We start from the raw sequence: 23757 nt of genomic DNA, 5'->3' as shown, positions 1-23757 counted from the left end.
GAGATGTATCAAGTCATGCACCTCTTATAGTTAACTGTGGTGCTGGCAGTGCTTCACTTCCTGCAAATTATTACCAGCCGGTAGATAAATGATAGCAGCCATCGACAAAAGCATCCTGCTGGGAGAAAACAGAAAATATGCTCTGTTATGTAGCCGCTTGTGATGAGTACGTTACTTACTTTTCAAGTTATAGAGAAATGTTATAAATTTGCAAAATAATAAGGCATACTTACCACAAGATGGAAGATGTATCAAGTCCTGCACATCTTATAGTTAACTATGGTGCAGGCAGTGCTTCACTTGCTGCAAATTATTACCAGCCGGTAGGTAAATGATAGACGCCACCGATCGAAAGCAACCTGCTGGGAGAAAACAGAAAATATGCTCTGTTATGTTGCCGCTTGTGATGAGTACGTTACTTACTTTTTAAGTTTAGGAGAAAGGTTATAAATTTGCAAATTAATAAGGCATACTTACCAAAAGAAGAAAGATGTATCAAGTCCTGCACCTCTTATAGTTAACTACGGTGCAGGCAGTGCTTCACTTGCTGCAAGTTAATACCAGCCGGTAGATAAATGATAGCAGCCGTAGATCGAAAGTATCCTGCTGGGAGAAAACAGAAAATATGCTCTGTTATGTAGCCACTTGTGATGAATATGTTACTTACTTTTCAAGTTATAGAGAAATGTTATAAATTTGCAAAATAATAAGGCATACTTCCCAAAAGAAGGAAGATGTATCAAGCCCTGCACCTCTTATAGTTAACTATGGTGCAGGCAGTGCCTCACTTGATGCAAATTATTACCAGCTGGTAGATAAATGATAGCAGCCATCGATACAAAGCAACCTGCTGGGAGAAAACAGAAAATATGCTCTGTTATGTTGCCGCTTGTGATGAGTACGTTACTTACTTTTTAAGTTTAGGAGAAAGGTTATAAATTTGCAAATTAATAAGGCATACTTCCCAAAAGAAGAAAGATGTATCAAGTCCTGCACCTCTTATAGTTAACTACGGTGCAGGCAGTGCTTCACTTGCTGCAAGTTAATACCAGCCGGTAGATAAATGATAGCAGCCGTAGATCGAAAGTATCCTGCTGGGAGAAAACAGAAAATATGCTCTGTTATGTAGCCACTTGTGATGAATATGTTACTTACTTTTCAAGTTATAGAGAAATGTTATAAATTTGCAAAATAATAAGGCATACTTACCAAAAGAAGGAAGATGTATCAAGCCCTGCACCTCTTATAGTTAACTATGGTGCAGGCAGTGCCTCACTTGATGCAAATTATTACCAGCCGGTAGATAAATGATAGCAGCCATCGATACAAAGCAACCTGCTGGGAGAAAACAAAAAATATGCTCTGTTATGTTGCCGCTTGTGATGAGTACGTTACTTACTTTTCAAGTTATAGAGAATGGTTATAAATTTGCAAATCAATAAGGCATACTTACCAAAATAAGGAAGATGTATCAAGTCCTGCACCTCTTATAGTTAACTATGGTGCAGGCAGTGCTTCACTTGCTACAAATTATTACCAGCCGGTAGATAAATGATAGCAGCCATCGACAAAAGCAACCTGCTGGGAGAAAACAGAAAATATGCTCTGTTATGTAGCCGCTTGTGATGAGTACGTTACTTACTTTTCAAGTTATAGAGAAATGTTATAAATTTGCAAAATAATAAGGCATACTTACCAAAAGACGGAAGATGTATCAAGTCCAGCACCTCTTATAGTTAACTATGGTGCAGGCAGTGTTCACTTGCTGCAAATTATTAGCAGCCGGCAGATAAATGATAGCAGCCATCGTTGCAAAGCAACCTGCTGGGAGAAAACAGAAAATATGCTCTGTTTTGTAGCCACTTGTGATGAGTATGTTACTTACTTTTCAAGTTATAGAGAAATGTTACAAATTTGCAAAATAATAAGGCATACTTCCCAAAAGAAGGAAGATGTATCAAGTCCTGCACCTTTTATAGTTAACTATGGTGCAGGCATTGCTTCAGTTGCTGCAAATTATTACCAGCCGGTAGATAAATGATAGCAGCCATCGATCGAAATCAACCTGCTGGGAGAAAACAGAAAATATGCTGTGTTATGTAGCCGCTTATGATGAGTACGTTACTTACTTTTCAAGTTATAGACAAAGTTTATAAATTTGCAAATCAATAAGGCATACTTACCAAAAGAAGGAAGATGTATCAAGTCCTGCACCTCTTATAGTTAACTATGGTGCAGGCAGTGCTTCACTTGCTACAAATTATTACCAGCCGGTAGATAAATGATAGCAGCCATCGATCGAAAGCAACCTGCTGGGAGAAAACAGAAAATATGCTCTGTTATGTAGCCGCTTGTGATGAGTACGTTACTTTCTTTTCAAGTTATAGGGAAATGTTATAAATTTGCAAAGTAGAAAGGCATACTTACCAAAAGAAGGGAGATGTATCAAGTCCTGCACCTCTTATAGTTAACTGTTGTGCTGGCAGTGCTTCACTTCCTGCAAATTATTACCAGCCGGTAGATAAATGATAGCAGCCATCGATCAAAAGCATCCTGCTGGGAGAAAACAGAAAATATGCTCTGTTATGTAGCCGCTTGTGATGAGTACGTTACTTACTTTTCAAGTTATAGAGAATGGTTATAAATTTGCAAATCAATAAGGCATACTTACCAAAATAAGGAAGATGTATCAAGTCCTGCACCTCTTATAGTTAACTATGGTGCAGGCAGTGCTTCACTTGCTACAAATTATTACCAGCCGGTAGATAAATGATAGCAGCCATCGACAAAAGCATCCTGCTGGGAGAAAACAGAAAATATGCTCTGTTATGTAGCCGCTTGTGATGAGTACGTTACTTACTTTTCAAGTTATACAGAAATGTTATAAATTTGCAAAATAATAAGGCATACTTACCAAAAGACGGAAGATGTATCAAGTCCTGCACCTCTTATAGTTAACTATGGTGCAGGCAGTGTTCACTTGCTGCAAATTATTAGCAGCCGGCAGATAAATGATAGCAGCCATCGTTGCAAAGCAACCTGCTGGGAGAAAACAGAAAATATGCTCTGTTTTGTAGCCACTTGTGATGAGTATGTTACTTACTTTTCAAGTTATAGAGAAATGTTACAAATTTGCAAAATAATAAGGCATACTTCCCAAAAGAAGGAAGATGTATCAAGTCCTGCACCTTTTATAGTTAACTATGGTGCAGGCATTGCTTCAGTTGCTGCAAATTATTACCAGCCGGTAGATAAATGATAGCAGCCATCGATCGAAAGCAACCTGCTGGGAGAAAACAGAAAATATGCTGTGTTATGTAGCCGCTTATGATGAGTACGTTACTTACTCTTCAAGTTATAGACAAAGTTTATAAATTTGCAAATCAATAAGGCATACTTACCAAAAGAAGGAAGATGTATCAAGTCCTGCACCTCTTATAGTTAACTATGGTGCAGGCAGTGCTTCACTTGCTACAAATTATTACCAGCCGGTAGATAAATGATAGCAGCCATCGATCGAAAGCAACCTGCTGGGAGAAAACAGAAAATATGCTCTGTTATGTAGCCGCTTGTGATGAGTACGTTACTTTCTTTTCAAGTTATAGGGAGATGTTATAAATTTGCAAAGTAGAAAGGCATACTTACCAAAAGAAGGGAGATGTACCAAGTCCTGCACCTCTTATAGTTAACTGTTGTGCTGGCAGTGCTTCACTTCCTGCAAATTATTACCAGCCGGTAGATAAATGATAGCAGCCATCGATCAAAAGCATCCTGCTGGGAGAAAACAGAAAATATGCTCTGTTATGTAGCCGCTTGTGATGAGTACGTTACTTACTTTTCATGTTATAGGGAAATGTTATAAATTTGCAAAGTAGAAAGGCATACTTACCAAATGAAGGAGGATGTATCAAGTCCTGCACCTCTTATAGTTAACTGTGGTGCTGGCAGTGCTTCACTTGCTGCAAATTATTACCAGCCGGTAGATAAATGATAGCAGCCATCGATCAAAAGCATCCTGCTGGGAGAAAACAGAAAATATGCTCTGTTATGTAGGCGCTTGTGATGAGTACGTTAGTTACTTTTCAAGTTATAGAGAAATGTTATAAATTTGCAAAATAATAACGCATACTTACCAAAAGAAGGAAGATGTATCAAGTGCTGTACCTCTTATAGTTAACTATGGTTCAGGCAGTGCTTCACTTGCTGCAAATTATTACCAGCCGGTAGATAAATGATAGCAGCCATCGATCAAAAGCAACCTGCTGGGAGAAAACAGAAAATATGCTCTGTTATGTAGCCACTTGTGATGAGTACTTTAGTTACTTTTCAAGTTATAGAGAAATGCTATAAATTTGCAAAATAATAAGGCTTACTTCCCAAAAGATGGAAGATGTATCAAGTCCTGCACCTCTTATAGTTAACTATGGTGCAGGCAGTGCTTCACTTGCTGCAAATTATTACCAGCCGGTAGATAAATGATTGCAGCCATCGATCGAAAGCAACCTGGTGGGAGAAAACAGAAAACACTCTCTGTTACACAGCCGCTTGTGATGGGTACGTTACTTTCTTTTCAAGTTACAGAGAAATGATATAAATTTGCAAAATAATAAGGCATACTTACTACAAGATCGAAGATGTATCAAGTCCTGCACCTCTTATAATTAACTATGGTGCAGGCAGTGCTTCACTTGCTGCAAATTATTACCAGCCGGTAGATAAATGATAGCAGCCATCGATCGAAAGCAACCTGCTGGGAGAAAACAGAAAATATGCTCTGTTATGTTGCCGCTTGTGATGAGTACGTTACTTACTTTTGAAGTTTAGAAGAAAGGTTATAAATTTGCAAATTAATAAGGCATACTTACCAAAAGAAGAAAGATGTATCAAGTCCTGCACCTCTTATAGTTAACTACGGTGCAGGCAGTGCTTCACTTGCTGCAAATTAATACCAGCCGGTAGATAAATGATAGCAGCCGTAGATCGAAAGTTTCCTGCTGGGAGAAAACGGAAAATATGCTCTGTTATGTAGCCACTTGTGATGAGCATGTTACTTACTTTTGAAGTTATAGAGAAATGTTATAAATTTGCAAAATAATAAGGCATAGTTCCCAAAAGAAGGAAGATGTATCAAGCCCTGCACCTCTTATAGTTAACTATGGTGCAGGCAGTGCCTCACTTGCTGCAAATTATTACCAGCCGGTAGATAAATGATAGCAGCCATCGATACAAAGCAACCTGCTGGGAGAAAACAGAAAATATATTCTGTTATGTAGCCGCTTGTGATAAGTATGTTACTTACTTTTCAAGTTATAGAGAAATGTTATAAATTTGCAAAATAATAAGGCATACTTACCAAAAGAAGGACGATGTATCAAGTCCTGCACCTCTTATAGTTAACTATGGTGCAGGCAGTGCTTCACTTGCTGCAAATTATTACCAGCCGGTAGATAAACGATAGCAGCCATCGATCGAAAGCAACCTGCTGGGAGAAAACAGAAAATATGCTCTGTTATGTAGCCGCTTGTGATGAGTACGTTACTTACTTTTCAAGTTATAGGGAAATGTTATAAATTTGCAAAGTAGAAAGGCATACTTACCAAAAGAAGGGAGATGTATTAAGTCCTGCACCTCTTATAGTTAACTGTGGTGCTCGCAGTGCTTCACTTCCCGCAAATTATTACCAGCCGGTAGATAAATGATAGCAGCCATCGACAAAAGCATCCTGCTGGGAGAAAACAGAAAATATGCTCTGTTATGTAGCCGCTTGTGATGAGTACGTTACCTACTTTTCAAGTTATAGAGAAATGTTATAAATTTGCAAAATAATAAGGCATACTTACCAAAAGAAGGACGATGTATCAAGTCCTGCACCTCTTATAGTTAACTATGGTGCAGGCAGTGCTTCACTTGCTGCAAATTATTACCAGCCGGTAGATAAATGATAGCAGCCATCGATTGAAAGCAACCTGCTGGGAGATTACAGAAAATATGCTCTGTTATGTTGCCGCTTGTGATGAGTATGTTACTTACTTTTCAAGTTAAAGAAATGTTACAAATTTGCAAAATAATAAGGCATACTTCCCAAAAGAAAGAAGATGTATCAAGTCCTGCACCTCTTATAGTTAACTATGGTGCAGGCATTGCTTCAGTTGCTGCAAATTATTACCAGCCGGTAGATAAATGATAGCAGCCATCGATCGAAAGCAACCTGCTGGGAGAAAACAGAAAATATGCTGTGTTATGTAGCCGCTTATGATGAGTACGTTACTTACTTTTCAAGTTATAGAGAAAGTTTATAAATTTGCAAATCAATAAGGCATACTTACCAAAAGAAGGAAGATGTATCAAGTCCTGCACCTCTTATAGTTAACTATGGTGCAGGCAGTGCTTCACTTGCTGCAAATTATTAGCAGCCGGCAGATAAATGATAGCAGCCATCGTTGCAAAGCAACCTGCTGGGAGAAAACAGAAAATATGCTCTGTTTTGTAGCCACTTGTGATGAGTATGTTACTTACTTTTCAAGTTAAAGAAATGTTACAAATTTGCAAAATAATAAGGCATACTTCCCAAAAGAAAGAAGATGTATCAAGTCCTGCACCTCTTATAGTTAACTATGGTGCAGGCATTGCTTCAGTTGCTGCAAATTATTACCAGCCGGTAGATAAATGATAGCAGCCATCGATCGAAAGCAACCTGCTGGGAGAAAACAGAAAATATGCTGTGTTATGTAGCCGCTTATGATGAGTACGTTACTTACTTTTCAAGTTATAGAGAAAGTTTATAAATTTGCAAATCAATAAGGCATACTTACCAAAAGAAGGAAGATGTATCAAGTCCTGCACCTCTTATAGTTAACTATGGTGCAGGCAGTGCTTCACTTGCTACAAATTATTACCAGCCGGTAGATAAATGATAGCAGCCATCGATCGAAAGCAACCTGCTGGGAGAAAACAGAAAATATGCTCTGTTATGTAGCCACTTGTGATGAGTACATTACTTACTTTTCAAGTTATACGGAAATGCTATAAATTTGCAAAGTAGAAAGGCATACTTACCAAAAGAAGGGAGATGTATCAAGTCCTGCACCTCTTATAGTTAACTGTTGTGCTGGCAGTGCTTCACTTCCTGCAAATTATTACCAGGCGGTAGATAAATGATAGCAGCCATCGATCAAAAGCATCCTGCTGGGAGAAAACAGAAAATATGCTCTGTTATGTAGCCGCTTGTGATGAGTACGTTACTTACTTTTCAAGTTATAGAGAAATGTTATAAATTTGCAAAATTATAAGGCATACTTACCAAAAGAAGGAAGATGTATCAAGTGCTGTACCTCTTATAGTTAACTATGGTGCAGGCAGTGCTTCACTTGCTGCAAATTACTACCAGCCGGTAGATAAATGATAGCAGCCATCGATCAAAAGCAACCTGCTGGGAGAAAACAGAAAATATGCTCTGTTATGTAGCCACTTGTGATGAGTACGTTAGTTACTTTTCAAGTTATAGAGAAATGCTATAATTTTGCAAAATAATAAGGCTTACTTCCCAAAAGATGGAAGATGTATCAAGTCCTGCACCTCTTATAGTTAACTATGGTGCAGGCAGTGCTTCACTTGCTGCAAATTATTACCAGCCGGTAGATAAATGATTGCAGCCATCGATTGAAAGCAACCTGGTGGGAGAAAACAGAAATCACTCTCTGTTACACAGCCGCTTGTGATGGGTACGTTACTTTCTTTTCAAGTTACAGAGAAATGTTATAAATTTGCAAAATAATAAGGCATACTTACCACATGATGGAAGATGTATCAAGTCCTGCACCTCTTATAATTAACTATGGTGCAGGCAGTGCTTCACTTGCTGCAAATTATTACCAGCCGGTAGATAAATGATAGCAGCCATCGATCGAAAGCAACCTGCTGGGAGAAAACAGAAAATATGCTCTGTTATGTTGCCGCTTGTGATGAGTACGTTACATACTTTTGAAGTTTAGGAGAAAGGTTATAAATTTGCAAATTAATAAGGCATACTTAGCAAAAGAAGAAAGATGTATCAAGTCCTGCACCTCTTATAGTTAACTACGGTGCAGGCAGTGCTTCACTTGCTGCAAATTAATACCAGCCGGTAGATAAATGATAGCAGCTGTAGATCGAAAGTTTCCTGCTGGGAGAAAACAGAAAATATGCTCTGTTATGTAGCCACTTGTGATGAGTATGTTACTTACTTTTGAAGTTATAGAGAAATGTTATACATTTGCAAAATAATACGGCATACTTCCCAAAAGAAGGAAGATGTATCAAGCCCTGCACCTCTTATAGTTAACTGTGGTGCTGGCAGTGCTTCACTTCCTGCAAATTATTACCAGCCGGTAGATAAATGATAGCAGCCATCGACAAAAGCATCCTGCTGGGAGAAAACAGAAAATATGCTCTGTTATGTAGCCGCTTGTGATGAGTACGTTACCTACTTTTCAAGTTATAGAGAAATGTTATAAATTTGCAAAATAATAACGCATACTTACCAAAAGAAGGAAGATGTATCAAGTCCTGCACCTCTTATAGTTAACTATGGTGCAGGCAGTGCTTCACTTGCTGCAAATTATTAGCAGCCGGCAGATAAATGATAGCAGCCATCGTTGCAAAGCAACCTGCTGGGAGAAAACAGAAAATATGCTCTGTTTTGTAGCCACTTGTGATGAGTATGTTACTTACTTTTCAAGTTATAGAGAAATGTTACAAATATGCAAAATAATAAGGCATACTTCCCAAAAGAAGGAAGATGTATCAAGTCCTGCACCTCTTACAGTCAACTATGGTGCAGCCATTGCTTCAGTTGCTGCAAATTATTACCAGCCGGTAGATAAATGATAGCAGCCATCGATCGAAAGCAACCTGCTGGGAGAAAACAAAAATCTGCTGTGTTATGTAGCCGCTTATGATGAGTACGTTACTTACTTTTCAAGTTATAGAGAAAGTTTATAAATTTGCAAATCAATAAGGCATACTCACCAAAAGAAGGAAGATGTATCAAGTCCTGCACCTCTTATAGTTAACTATGGTGCAGGCAGTGCTTCACTTGCTACAAATTATTACCAGCCGGTAGATAAATGATAGCAGCCATCGATCGAAAGCAACCTGCTGGGAGAAAACAGAAAATATGCTCTGTTATGTAGCCGCTTGTGATGAGTACATTACTTACTTTTCAAGTTATAGGGAAATGTTATAAATTTGCAAAGTAGAAAGGCATACTTACCAAAAGAAGGGAGATGTATCAAGTCTTGCACCTCTTATAGTTAACTGTTGTGCTGGCAGTGCTTCACTTCCTGCAAATTATTACCAGCCGGTAGATAAATTATAGCAGCCATCGATCAAAAGCATCCTGCTGGGAGAAAACAGAAAATATGCTCTGTTATGTAGCCGCTTGTGATGAGTACGTTACTTACTTTTCAAGTTATAGAGAAATGTTATAAATTTGCAAAATAATAACGCATACTTACCAAAAGAAGGAAGATGTATCAAGTGCTGTACCTCTTATAGTTAACTATGGTGCAGGCAGTGCTTCACTTGCTGCAAATTATTACCAGCCGGTAGATAAATGATAGCAGCCATCGATCAAAAGCAACCTGCTGGGAGAAAACAGAAAATATGCTCTGTTATGTAGCCACTTGTGATGAGTACGTTAGTTACTTTTCAAGTTATAGAGAAATGCTATAAATTTGCAAAATAATAAGGCTTACTTCCCAAAAGATGGAAGATGTATCAAGTCCTGCACCTCTTATAGTTAACTATGGTGCAGGCAGTGCTTCACTTGCTGCAAATTATTACCAGCCGGTAGATAAATGATTGCAGCCATCGATCGAAAGCAACCTGGTGGGAGAAAACAGAAAACACTCTCTGTTACACAGCCGCTTGTGATGGGTACGTTACTTTCTTTCAAGTTACAGAGAAATGATATAAATTTGCAAAATAATAAGGCATACTTACCACAAGATGGAAGATGTATCAAGTCCTGCACCTCTTATAATTAACTATGGTGCAGGCAGTGCTTCACTTGCTGCAAATTATTACCAGCCGGTAGATAAATGATAGCAGCCATCGATCGAAAGCAACCTGCTGGGAGAAAACAGAAAATATGCTGTGTTATGTTGCCGCTTGTGATGAGTACGTTACTTACTTTTGAAGTTTAGGAGAAAGGTTATAAATTTGCAAATTAATAAGGCATACTTACCAAAAGAAGAAAGATGTATCAAGTCCTGCACCTCTTATAGTTAACTACGGTGCAGGCAGTGGTTCACCTGCTGCAAATTAATACCAGCCGGTAGATAAATAATAGCAGCCGTAGATCGAAAGTTTCCTGCTGGGAGAAAACAGAAAATATGCTCTGTTATGTAGCCACTTGTGATGAGTATGTTACTTACTTTTGAAGTTATAGAGAAATGTTATACATTTGCAAAATAATAAGGCATACTTCCCAAAAGAAGGAAGATGTATCAAGCCCTGCATCTCTTATAGTTAACTATGGTGCAGGCAGTGCCTCACTTGCTGCAAATTATTACCAGCCGGTAGATAAATGATAGCAGCCATCGATACAAAGCAACCTGCTGGGAGAAAACAGAAAATATGCTCTGTTATGTAGCCGCTTGTGATAAGTATGTTACTTACTTTTCAAGTTATAGAGAAATGTTATAAATTTGCAAAATAATAAGGCATACTTACCAAAAGAAGGACGATGTATCAAGTCCTGCACCTCTTATAGTTAACTATGGTGCAGGCAGTGCTTCACTTGCTGCAAATTATTACCAGCCGGTAGATAAATGATAGCAGCCATAGATTGAAAGCAACCTGCTGGGAGAAAACAGAAAATATGCTCTGTTATGTAGCCGCTTGTGATAAGTATGTTACTTACTTTTCAAGTTATAGAGAATGGTTATAAATTTGCAAATCAATAAGGCATACTTACCAAAATAAGGAAGATGTATCAAGTCCTTCACCTCTTATAGTTAACTATGGTGCAGGCAGTGCTTCACTTGCTACAAATTATTACCAGCCGGTAGATAAACGATAGCAGCCATCGATCGAAAGCAACCTGCTGGGAGAAAACAGAAAATATGCTCTGTTATGTAGCCGCTTGTGATGTGTACGTGATTTACTTTTCAAGTTATAGGGAAATGTTATAAATTTGCAAAGTAGAAAGGCATACTTACCAAAAGAAGGGAGATGTATCAAGTCCTGCACCTCTTATAGTTAACTGTGGTGCTGGCAGTGCTTCACTTCCTGCAAATTATTACCAGCCGGTAGATAAATGATAGCAGCCATCGACAAAAGCATCCTGCTGGGAGAAAACAGAAAATATGCTCTGTTATGTAGCCGCTTGTGATGAGTACGTTACTTACTTTTCAAGTTATAGAGAAATGTTATAAATTTGCAAAATAATAAGGCATACTTACCAAAAGAAGGAAGATGTATCAAGTCCTGCACCTCTTATAGTTAACTATGGTGCAGGCAGTGCTTCACTTGCTGCAAATTATTAGCAGCCGGCAGATAAATGATAGCAGCCATCGTTGCAAAGCAACCTGCTGGGAGAAAACAGAAAATATGCTCTGTTTTGTAGCCACTTGTGATGAGTATGTTACTTACTTTTCACGTTATAGAGAAATGTTACAAATTTGCAAAATAATAAGGCATACTTCCCAAAAGAAGGAAGATGTATCAAGTCCTGCACCTCTTATAGTTAACTATGGTGCAGGCATTGCTTCAGTTGCTGCAAATTATTACCAGCCGGTAGATAAATGATAGCAGCCATCGATCGAAAGCAACCTGCTGGGAGAAAACAGAAAATATGCTGTGTTATGTAGCCGCTTATGATGAGGACGTTACTTACTTTTCAAGTTATAGAGAAAGTTTATAAATTTGCAAATCAATAAGGCATACTTACCAAAAGAAGGAAGATGTATCAAGTCCTGCACCTCTTATAGTTAACTATGGTGCAGGCAGTGCTTCACTTGCTACAAATTATTACCAGCCGGTAGATAAATGATAGCAGCCATCGATCGAAAGCAACCTGCTGGGAGAAAACAGAAAATATGCTCTGTTATGTAGCCACTTGTGATGAGTACGTTACTTACTTTTCAAGTAATAGGGAAATGTTATAAATTTGCAAAGTAGAAAGGCATACTTACCAAAAGAAGGGAGATGTATCAAGTCCTGCACCTCTTATAGTTAACTATGGTGCAGGCAGTGCTTCACTTGCTGCAAATTATTACCAGCCGGTAGATAAATGATTGCAGCCATCGATCGAAAGCAACCTGGTAGGAGAGAACAGAAAACACTCTCTGTTACACAGCCGCTTGTGATGGGTACGTTACTTTCTTTTCAAGTTACAGAGAAATGATATAAATTTGCAAAATAATAAGGCATACTTACCACAAGATGGAAGATGTATCAAGTCCTGCACCTCTTATAATTAACTATGGTGCAGGCAGTGCTTCACTTGCTGCAAATTATTACCAGCCGGTAGATAAATGATAGCAGCCATCGATCGAAAGCAACCTGCTGGGAGAAAACAGAAAATATGCTGTGTTATGTTGCCGCTTGTGATGAGTACGTTACTTACTTTTGAAGGTTAGGAGAAAGGTTATAAATTTGCAAATTAATAAGGCATACTTACCAAAAGAAGAAAGATGTATCAAGTCCTGCACCTCTTATAGTTAACTACGGTGCAGGCAGTGCTTCACTTGCTGCAAATTAATACCAGCCGGTAGATAAATGATAGCAGCCGTAGATCGAAAGTTTCCTGCTGGGAGAAAACAGAAAATATGCTCTGTTATGTAGCCACTTGTGATGAGTATGTTACTTACTTTTGACGTTATAGAGAAATGTTATACATTTGCAAAATAATAAGGCATACTTCCCAAAAGAAGGAAGATGTATCAAGCCCTGCACCTCTTATAGTTAACTATGGTGCAGGCAGTGCCTCACTTGCTGCAAATTATTACCAGCCGGTAGATAAATGATAGCAGCCATCGATACAAAGCAACCTGCTGGGAGAAAACAGAAAATATGCTCTGTTATGTAGCCGCTTGTGATAAGTATGTTACTTACTTTTCAAGTTATAGAGAAATGTTATAAATTTGCAAAATAATAAGGCATACTTACCAAAAGAAGGACGATGTATCAAGTCCAGCACCTCTTATAGTTAATAATGGTGCAGGCAGTGCTTCACTTGCTGCAAATTATTACCAGCCGGTAGATAAATGATAGCAGCCATAGATTGAAAGCAACCTGCTGGGAGAATACAGAAAATATGCTCTGTTATGTTGCCGCTTGTGATGAGTACGTTACTTACTTTTCAAGTTATAGAGAATGGTTATAAATTTGCAAATCAATAAGGCATACTTACCAAAATAAGGAAGATGTATCAAGTCCTGCACCTCTTATAGTTAACTAAGGTGCAGGCAGTGCTTCACTTGCTACAAATTATTACCAGCCAGTAGATAAACGATAGCAGCCATCAATCGAAATCAACCTGCTGGGGGAAAACAGAAAATATGCTCTGTTATGTAGCCGCTTGTGATGAGTACGTTACTTACTTTTCAAGTTATAGGGAAATGTTATAAATTTGCAAAGTAGAAAGGCAAACTTACCAAAAGAAGGGAGATGTATCAAGTCCTGCACCTCTTATAGTTAACTGTGGTGCAGGCAGTGCTTCACTTCCTGCAAATTATTACCAGCCGGTAGATAAATGATAGCAGCCATCGACAAAAGCATCCTGCTGGGAGAAAACAGAAAATATGCTCTGTTATGTAGCCGCTTGTGATGAGTACGTTACTTACTTTTCAAGTTATAGAGAAATGTTATAAATTTGCAAAATAATAAGGCATACTTACCAAAAGAAGGAAAATGTATCAAGTCCTGCACCTCTTATAGTTAACTATGGTGCAGGCAGTGCGTCACTTGCTGCAAATTATTAGCAGCCGGCAGATAAATGATAGCAGCCATCGTTGCAAAGCAACCTGCTGGGAGAAAACAGAAAATATGCTCTGTTTTGTAGCCACTTGTGATGAGTATGTTACTTACTTTTCACGTTATAGAGAAATGTTAAAAATTTGCAAAATAATAAGGCATACTTCCCAAAAGAAGGAAGATGTATCAAGTCCTGCACCTCTTATAGTTAACTATGGTGCAGGCATTGCTTCAGTTGCTGCAAATTATTACCAGCCGGTAGATAAATGATAGTAGCCATCGATCGAAAGGAACCTGCTGGGAGAAACCAGAAAATATGCTGTGTTATGTAGCCGCTTATGATGAGTACGTTACTTACTTTTCAAGTTATAGAGAAAGTTTATAAATTTGCAAATCAATAAGGCATACTTACCAAAAGAAGGAAGATGTATAAAGTCCTGCACCTCTTATAGTTAACTATGGTGCAGGCAGTGCTTCACTTGCTACAAATTATTACCAGCCGGTAGATAAATGATAGCAGCCATCGATCGAAAGCAACCTGCTGGGAGAAAACAGAAAATATGCTCTGTTATGTAGCCGCTTGTGATGAGTACGTTACTTACTTTTCAAGTTATAGGGAAATGTTATAAATTTGCAAAGTAGAAAGGCATACTTACCAAAAGAAGGGAGATGTATCAAGTCCTGCACCTCTTATAGTTAACTGTTGTGCTGGCAGTGCTTCACTTCCTGCAAATTATTACCAGCCGGTAGATAAATGATAGCAGCCATCAAACAAAAGCATCCTGCTGGGAGAAAACAGAAAATATGCTCTGTTATGTAGCCGCTTGTGATGAGTACGTTACTTACTTTTCAAGTTATAGAGAAATGTTATAAATTTGCAAAATAATAAGGCATACTTACCAAAAGAAGGAAGATGTATCAAGTGCTGTACCTCTTATAGTTAACTATGGTGCAGGCAGTGCTTCACTTGCTGCAAATTATTACCAGCCGGTAGATAAATGATAGCAGCCATCGATCAAAAGCAACCTGCTGGGAGAAAACAGAAAATATGCTCTGTTATGTAGCCACTTGTGATGAGTACGTTAGTTACTTTTCAAGTTATAGAGAAATGCTATAAATTTGCAAAATAATAAGGCTTACTTCCCAAAAGATGGAAGATGTATCAAGTCCTGTACCTCTTATAGTTAACTATGGTGCAGGCAGTGCTTCACTTGCTGCAAATTATTACCAGCCGGTAGATAAATGATTGCAGCCATCGATCGAAAGCAACCTGGTGGGAGAAAACAGAAAACACTCTCTGTTACACAGCCGCTTGTGATGGGTACGTTACTTTCTTTTCAAGTTACAGACAAATGATATAAATTTGCAAAATAATAAGGCATACTTACCACAAGATGGAAGATGTATCAAGTCCTGCACCTCTTATAATTAACTATGGTGCAGGCAGTGCTTCACTTGCTGCAAATTATTACCAGCCGGTAGATAAATGATAGCAGCCATCGATCGGAAGCAACCTGCTAGGAGAAAACAGAAAATATGCTCTGTTATGTTGCCGCTTGTGATGAGTACGTTACTTACTTTTGAAGTTTAGGAGAAAGGTTATAAATTTGCAAATTAATAAGGCATACTTACCAAAAGAAGAAAGATGTATCAAGTCCTGCACCTCTTATAGTTAACTACGGTGCAGGCAGTGCTTCACTTGCTGCAAATTAATAAAAGCCGGTAGATAAATGATAGCAGCCGTAGATCGAAAGTTTCCTGCTGGGAGAAAACAGAAAATATGCTCTGTTATGTGGCCACTTGTGATGAGTATGTTACTTATTTTTGATGTTATAGAGAAATGTTATAAATTTGCAAAATAATAAGGCATACTTCCCAAAAGAAAGAAGATGTATCAAGCCCTGCACCTCTTATAGTTAACTGTGGTGCAGGCAGTGCCTCACTTGCTGCAAATTATTACCAGCCGGTAGATAAATGATAGCAGCCATCGATACAAAGCAACCTGCTGGGAGAAAACAGAAAATATGCTCTGTTATGTAGCCGCTTGTGATGAGTACGTTACTTACTTTTCAAGTTATAGGGAAATGTTATAAATTTGCAAAGTAGAAAGGCAAACTTACCAAAAGAAGGGAGATGTATCAAGTCCTGCACCTCTTATAGTTAACTGTGGTGCAGGCAGTGCTTCACTTGCTGCAAATTATTACCAGCCGGTAGATAAATGATAGCAGCCATCGACAAAAGCATCCTGCTGGGAGAAAACAGAAAATATGCTCTGTTATGTAGCCGCTTGTGATGAGTACGTTACTTACTTTTCAAGTTATAGAGAAATGTTATAAATTTGCAAAATAATAAGGCATACTTACCAAAAGAAGGAAAATGTATCAAGTCCTGCACCTCTTATAGTTAACTATGGTGCAGGCAGTGCGTCACTTGCTGCAAATTATTAGCAGCCGGCAGATAAATGATAGCATTCATCGTTGCAAAGCAACCTGCTGGGAGAAAACAGAAAATATGCTCTGTTTTGTAGCCACTTGTGATGAGTATGTTACCTACTTTTCAAGTTATAGAGAAATGTTACAATTTGCAAAATAATAAGGCATACTTCCCAAAAGAAGGAAGATGTATCAAGTCCTCCACCTCTTATAGTTAACTATGGTGCAGGCATTGCTTCAGTTGCTGCAAATTATTACCAGCCGGTAGATAAATGATAGCAGCCATCGATCGAAAGGAACCTGCTGGGAGAAAACAGAAAATATGCTGTGTTATGTAGCCGCTTATGATGAGTACGTTACTTACTTTTCAAGTTATAGAGAAAGTTTATAAATTTGCTAATCAATAAGGCATACTTACCAAAAGAAGGAAGATGTATAAAGTCCTGCACCTCTTATAGTTAACTATGGTGCAGGCAGTGCTTCACTTGCTACAAATTATTACCAGCCGGTAGATAAATGATAGCAGCCATCGATCGAAAGCAACCTGCTGGGAGAAAACAGAAAATATGCTCTGTTATGTAGCCGCTTGTGATGAGTACGTTACTTACTTTTCAAGTTATAGGGAAATGTTATAAATTTGCAAAGTAGAAAGGCATACTTACCAAAAGAAGGAGATGTATCAAGTCCTGCACCTCTTATAGTTAACTGTTGTGCTGGCAGTGCTTCACTTCCTGCAAATTATTACCAGCCGGTAGATAAATGATAGCAGCCATCGATCAAAAGCATCCTGCTGGGAGAAAACAGAAAATATGCTCTGTTATGTAGCCGCTTGTGATGAGTACGTTACTTACTTTTCAAGTTATAGGGAAATGATATAAATTTGCAAAGTAGAAAGGCATACTTACCAAAAGAAGGGAGATGTATCAAGTCCTGCACCTCTTATAGTTAACTGTGGTGCTGGCAGTGCTTCACTTCCTGCAAATTATTACCAGCCGGTAGATAAATGATAGCAGCCATCGACAAAAGCATCCTGCTGGGAGAAAACAGAAAATATGCTCTGTTATGTAGCCGCTTGTGATGAGTACGTTACTTACTTTTCAAGTTATAGAGAAATATTATAAATTTGCAAAATAATAAGGCATACTTACCAAAAGAAGGAAGATGTATCAAGTCCTGCACCTCTTATAGTTAACTATGGTGCAGGCAGTGCTTCACTTGCTGCAAATTATTACCAGCCGGTAGAATAATGATAGCAGCCATCGATCGAAGCAACCTCCTGGGAGAAAACAGAAAATATGCTCCATTAATTAGCCGCTTGTGATGAGTACGTTACTTATTTTTCAAGTTATAGAGTAATGTTTAAATCTGCAAAATAATAAGGCATACTTACCACAAGAAGGAAGATGTATCAAGTCCTGCACCTCTTTTAGTTAACTATGGTGCAGGCAGTGCTTCACTTGCTGCAAATTATTACCAGCCGGTAGATAAATGATAGCAGCCATCGATCGAAAGGAACCTGCTGGGAGAAAACAGAAAATATGCTGTGTTATGTAGCCGCTTATGATGAGTACGTTACTTACTTTTCAAGTTATAGAGAAAGTTTATAAATTTGCTAATCAATAAGGCATACTTACCAAAAGAAGGAAGATGTATAAAGTCCTGCACCTCTTATAGTTAACTATGGTGCAGGCAGTGCTTCACTTGCTACAAATTATTACCAGCCGGTAGATAAATGATAGCAGCCATCGATCGAAAGCAACCTGCTGGGAGAAAACAGAAAATATGCTCTGTTATGTAGCCGCTTGTGATGAGTACGTTACTTACTTTTCAAGTTATAGGGAAATGTTATAAATTTGCAAAGTAGAAAGGCATACTTACCAAAAGAAGGAGATGTATCAAGTCCTGCACCTCTTATAGTTAACTGTTGTGCTGGCAGTGCTTCACTTCCTGCAAATTATTACCAGCCGGTAGATAAATGATAGCAGCCATCGATCAAAAGCATCCTGCTGGGAGAAAACAGAAAATATGCTCTGTTATGTAGCCGCTTGTGATGAGTACGTTACTTACTTTTCAAGTTATAGGGAAATGATATAAATTTGCAAAGTAGAAAGGCATACTTACCAAAAGAAGGGAGATGTATCAAGTCCTGCACCTCTTATAGTTAACTGTGGTGCTGGCAGTGCTTCACTTCCTGCAAATTATTACCAGCCGGTAGATAAATGATAGCAGCCATCGACAAAAGCATCCTGCTGGGAGAAAACAGAAAATATGCTCTGTTATGTAGCCGCTTGTGATGAGTACGTTACTTACTTTTCAAGTTATAGAGAAATATTATAAATTTGCAAAATAATAAGGCATACTTACCAAAAGAAGGAAGATGTATCAAGTCCTGCACCTCTTATAGTTAACTATGGTGCAGGCAGTGCTTCACTTGCTGCAAATTATTACCAGCCGGTAGAATAATGATAGCAGCCATCGATCGAAGCAACCTCCTGGGAGAAAACAGAAAATATGCTCCATTAATTAGCCGCTTGTGATGAGTATGTTACTTATTTTTCAAGTTATAGAGTAATGTTTAAATCTGCAAAATAATAAGGCATACTTACCACAAGAAGGAAGATGTATCAAGTCCTGCACCTCTTTTAGTTAACTATGGTGCAGGCAGTGCTTCACTTGCTGCAAATTATTACCAGCCGGTAGATAAATGATAGCAGCCATCGATCCAAAGCAACCTGCTGGAAGAAAACAGAAAATATGCTGTGTTATGTAGCCGCTTGTGATGAGTACGTTACTTACTTTTCAAGTTATAGAGAAAGGTTATAAATTTGCAAATCAATAAGGCATACTTACCAAAAGAAGGAAGATGTATCACGTCCTGCACCTCTTATAGTTAACTACGGTGCAGGCAGTGCTTCACTTGCTGCAAATTAATACCAGCCGGTAGATAAATGATAGCAGCCATCGATCGAAAGTATCCTGCTGGGAGAAACAGAAAATATGCTCTGTTATGTAGCCACTTGTGATGAATATTTTACTTACTTTTCAAGTTAAAGAGAAATGTTATAAATTTGCAAAATAATAAGGCATACTTACCAAAAGAAGGAAGATTTATCAAGTCCTGCACCTCTTATAGTTAACTATGGTGCAGGCAGTGCTTCACTTGCTGCAAATTATTACCAGCCGGTAGATAAATGATAGCAGCCATCGATTCAAAGCAACCTGCTGGGAGAAAACAGAAAATATGCGCTGTTCTGTAGCCGCTTGTGATGAGTATGTTACTTACTTTTCAAGTTATAGAGAAATGTTATAAATTTGCAAAATAATAAGGCATACTTACCACAAGAAGGAAGATGTATCAAGGCCTGCACCTCTTATAGTTAACTATGGTGCAGGCAGTGCATCACTTGGTGCAAATTATTACCAGCCGGTAGATAAATGATAGCAGCCATCGATCGAAAGCAACCTGGCGGGAGAAAACAGAAAATATGCTGTGTTATGTAGCCGTTTGTGATGAGTACAATACTTACTTTTGAAGTTATAGAGAAATGTTACAAACTTGCAAAATAATAAGGCATACTTCCCAAAAGAATGAAGATGGATCAAGTCCTGCACCTCTTAAAGTTAACTATGGTGCAGGCAGTGCTTCACTTGCTGCAAATTATTACCAGCCGGTAGATAAATGATAGCAGCCATCGATCGAAAGCAACCTGGTGGGAGAAAACAGAAAATATGCTGTGTTATGTAGCCGCTTGTGATGAGTACGTTACTTACTTTTCAAGTTATAGAGAAATGTTATAAATTTGCAAAATAATAAGGCATACATACCAAAAGAAGAAAGATGTATCAAGTCCTGCACCTCTTATAGTTAACTATGGTGCAGGCAGTGCTTCACTTGCTGCAAATTATTACTAGCCGGTAGATAAATGATAGCAGCCATCGATCGAAAGCAACCTGTTGGGAGAAAACAGAAAATATGCTCTGTTATGTAGCCGCTTGTGATGAGTACGTTACTTACTTTTCAAGTTATAGAGAAATACTATAAATTTGCAAAGTAGAAAGGCATACTTACCACAAGAAGGGAGATGTATCAAGTCCTGCACCTCTTATAGTTAACTGTGGTGCTGGCAGTGCTTCACTTCCTGCAAATTATTACCAGCCGGTAGATAAATGATAGCAGCCATCGATCAAAAGCATCCTGCTGGGAGAAAACAGAAAATATGCTCTGTTATGTAGCCGCTTGTGATGAGTACAATACTTACTTTTGAAGTTATAGAGAAATGTTACAAACTTGCAAAATAATAAGGCATACTTCCCAAAAGAAGGAAGATGGATCAAGTCCTGCACCTCTTAAAGTTAACTATGGTGCAGGCAGTGCTTCACTTGCTGCAAATTATTGCCAGCCGGTAGATAAATGATAGCAGCCATCGATCGAAAGCAACCTGCTGGGAGAAAACAGAAAATATGCTGTGTTATGTAGCCGCTTGTGATGAGTACGTTACTTACTTTTCAAGTTATAGAGAAAGGTTATAAATTTGCAAATCAATAAGGCATACTTACCAAAAGAAGGAAGATGTATCAAGTCCTGCACTTCTTATAGTTAACTATGGTGCAGGCAGTGCTTCACTTGCTACAAATTATTACCAGCCGGTATATAAATGATAGCAGCCATCGATCGTAAGCAACCTGCTGGGAGAAAACAGAAAATATGCTCTGTTATGTAGCCGCTTGTGATGAGTACGTTACTTACTTTTCAAGTTATAGGGAAATGTTATAAATTTGCAAGGTAGAAAGGCATACTTACCAAAGGAAGGGAGATGTATCAAGTCCTGCACCTCTTATAGTTAACTGTGGTGTTGGCAGTGCTTCACTTCCTGCAAATTATTACCAGCCGGTAGATAAATGATAGCAGCCATCGATCAAAAGCATCCTGCTGGGAGAAAACAGAAAATATGCTATGTTATGTAGCCGCTTGTGATGAGTACGTTACTTGCTTTTCAAGTTATAGAGAAATGTTATAAATTTGCAAAATAATAAGGCATACTTACCAAAAGAAGGAAGATGTATCAAGTCCTGCACCTCTTATAGTTAACTATGGTGCAGGCAGTGCTTCACTTGCTGCAAATTATTACCAGCCGGTAGATGAGTGATTGCAGCCAACGATCGAAGGCAACCTGGTGGAAGAAAAAAGAAAACACTCTCTGTTACACAGCCGCTTGTGATGAGAACGTTACTTTCTTTTCAAGTTACAGAGAAATGATATAAATTGGCAAAATAATAAGGCATACTTACCACAAGAAGGAAGATGTATCAAGTCCTGCACCTCTTATAGTTAACTATGGTGCAGGCAGTGCTTCACTTGCTGCAAATTATTACCAGCCGGTAGATAAATGATAGCAGCCATCGATCGAAAGCAACCTGCTGGGAGAAAACAGAAAATATGCTCTGTTATGTTGCCGCTTGTGATGAGTACGTTACTTACTTTTCAAGTTTAGGAGAAAGGTTATAAATTTGCAAATTAATAAGGCATACTTACCAAAAGAAGGAAGATGTATCAAGTCCTGCACCTCTTATAGTTAACTACGGTGCAGGCAGTGCTTCACCTGCTGCAAATTAATACCAGCCGGTAGATAAATGATAGCAGCCGTAGATCGAAAGTATCCTGCTGGGAGAAAACAGAAAATATGCTCTGTTATGTAGCCACTTGTGATGAATATGTTACTTACTTTTCAAGTTATAGAGAAATGTTATAAATTTGCAAAATAATAAGGCATACTTACCAAAAGAAGGAAGATGTATCAAGTCCTGCACCTCTTATAGTTAACTATGGTGCAGGCAGGGCTTCACTTGCTGCAAATTATTAGCAGCCGGCAGATAAATGATAGCAGCCATCGTTGCAAAGCAACCTGCTGGGAGAAAACAGAAAATATGCTCTGTTCTGTAGCCACTTGTGATGAGTATGTTACTTACTTTTCAAGTTATAGAGAAATGTTATACATTTGCAAAATTATAAGGCATACTTACCACAAGAAGGAAGATGTATCAAGTCCTGCAAATCTTATAGTTAACTATGGTGCAGGCATTGCTTCAGTTGCTGCAAATTATTACCAGCCGGTAGATAAATGATAGCAGCCATCGATCGAAAGCAACCTGCTGGGAGAAAACAGAAAATATACTCTATTCTGCAACTGCTTGTGATGAGTATGTTACTTACTTTTCAAGTTAAAGAGAAATGTTATAAATTAGCAAAATAATAAGGCATAAGTACCACAAGAAGGAAGTTGTATCAAGTCCTGCACCTCTTACAGTTAACTATGGTGCAGACAGTGCTTCACTTGCTGCAAATTATTACCAGCCGGTAGATAAATGATAGCAGCCATCGATCCAAAGCAACATGCTGGGAAAAAACAGAAAATATACTCTATTCTGCAGCTGCTTGTGATGAGTATGTTACTTACCTTTCAAGTTAAAGAGAAATGTTATAAATTAGCAAAATAATAAGGCATACTTACCAAAAGAAGAAAGATGTATCAAGTCCTGCACCTCTTATAGTTAACTACGGTGCAGGCAGTGCTTCACTTGCTGCAAATTAATAAAAGCCGGTAGATAAATGATAGCAGCCGTAGATCGAAAGTTTCCTGCTGGGAGAAAACAGAAAATATGCTCTGTTATGTGGCCGCTTGTAATGAGTACGTTACTTACTTTTCTGGTCATAGAGAAATGTTATAAATTTGGAAAATAATAAGGCATTCTTCCCAAAAGAAGGAAGATGTATCAAGTCCTGAACCTCATATAGTTAACTATGGTGTAGGCAGTGCTTCACTTGCTGCAAATTATTACCAGCCGGTAGATAAATGATAGCAGCCATCGATCGAAAGCAAACTGGTGGGAGAAAACAGAAAAAATGCAGTGTTATGTAGCCGTTTGTGATGAGTACAATACTTACTTTTGAAGTAATAGAGAAATGTTACAAACTTGCAAAATAATAAGGCATACTTCCCAAAAGAAGGAAGATGGATCAAGTCCTGCACCTCTTAAAGTTAACTATGGTGCAGGCAGTGCTTCACTTGCTGCAAATTATTACCAGCTGGTAGATATGTGATAGCAGCCATCGATCAAAAGCAACCTGGTGGGAGAAAACAGAAAATATGCTGTGTTATGTAGCCGCTTGTGATGAGTACGTTACTTACTTTTCAAGTTATAGAGAAATGTTATAAATTTGCAAAATAATAAGGCATACATACCAAAAGAAGAAAGATGTATCAAGTCCTGCACCTCTTATAGTTAACTATGGTGCAGGCAGTGCTTCACTTGCTGCAAATTATTACCAGCCGGTAGATAAATGATAGCAGCCATCGATCGAAAGCAA

Source organism: Schistocerca nitens, chromosome 4 (assembly GCF_023898315.1).
Source record: "Schistocerca nitens isolate TAMUIC-IGC-003100 chromosome 4, iqSchNite1.1, whole genome shotgun sequence".
Lineage (NCBI taxonomy): Eukaryota > Metazoa > Arthropoda > Insecta > Orthoptera > Acrididae > Schistocerca > Schistocerca nitens.
Note: the sequence above shows the minus strand (reverse complement) of the source record.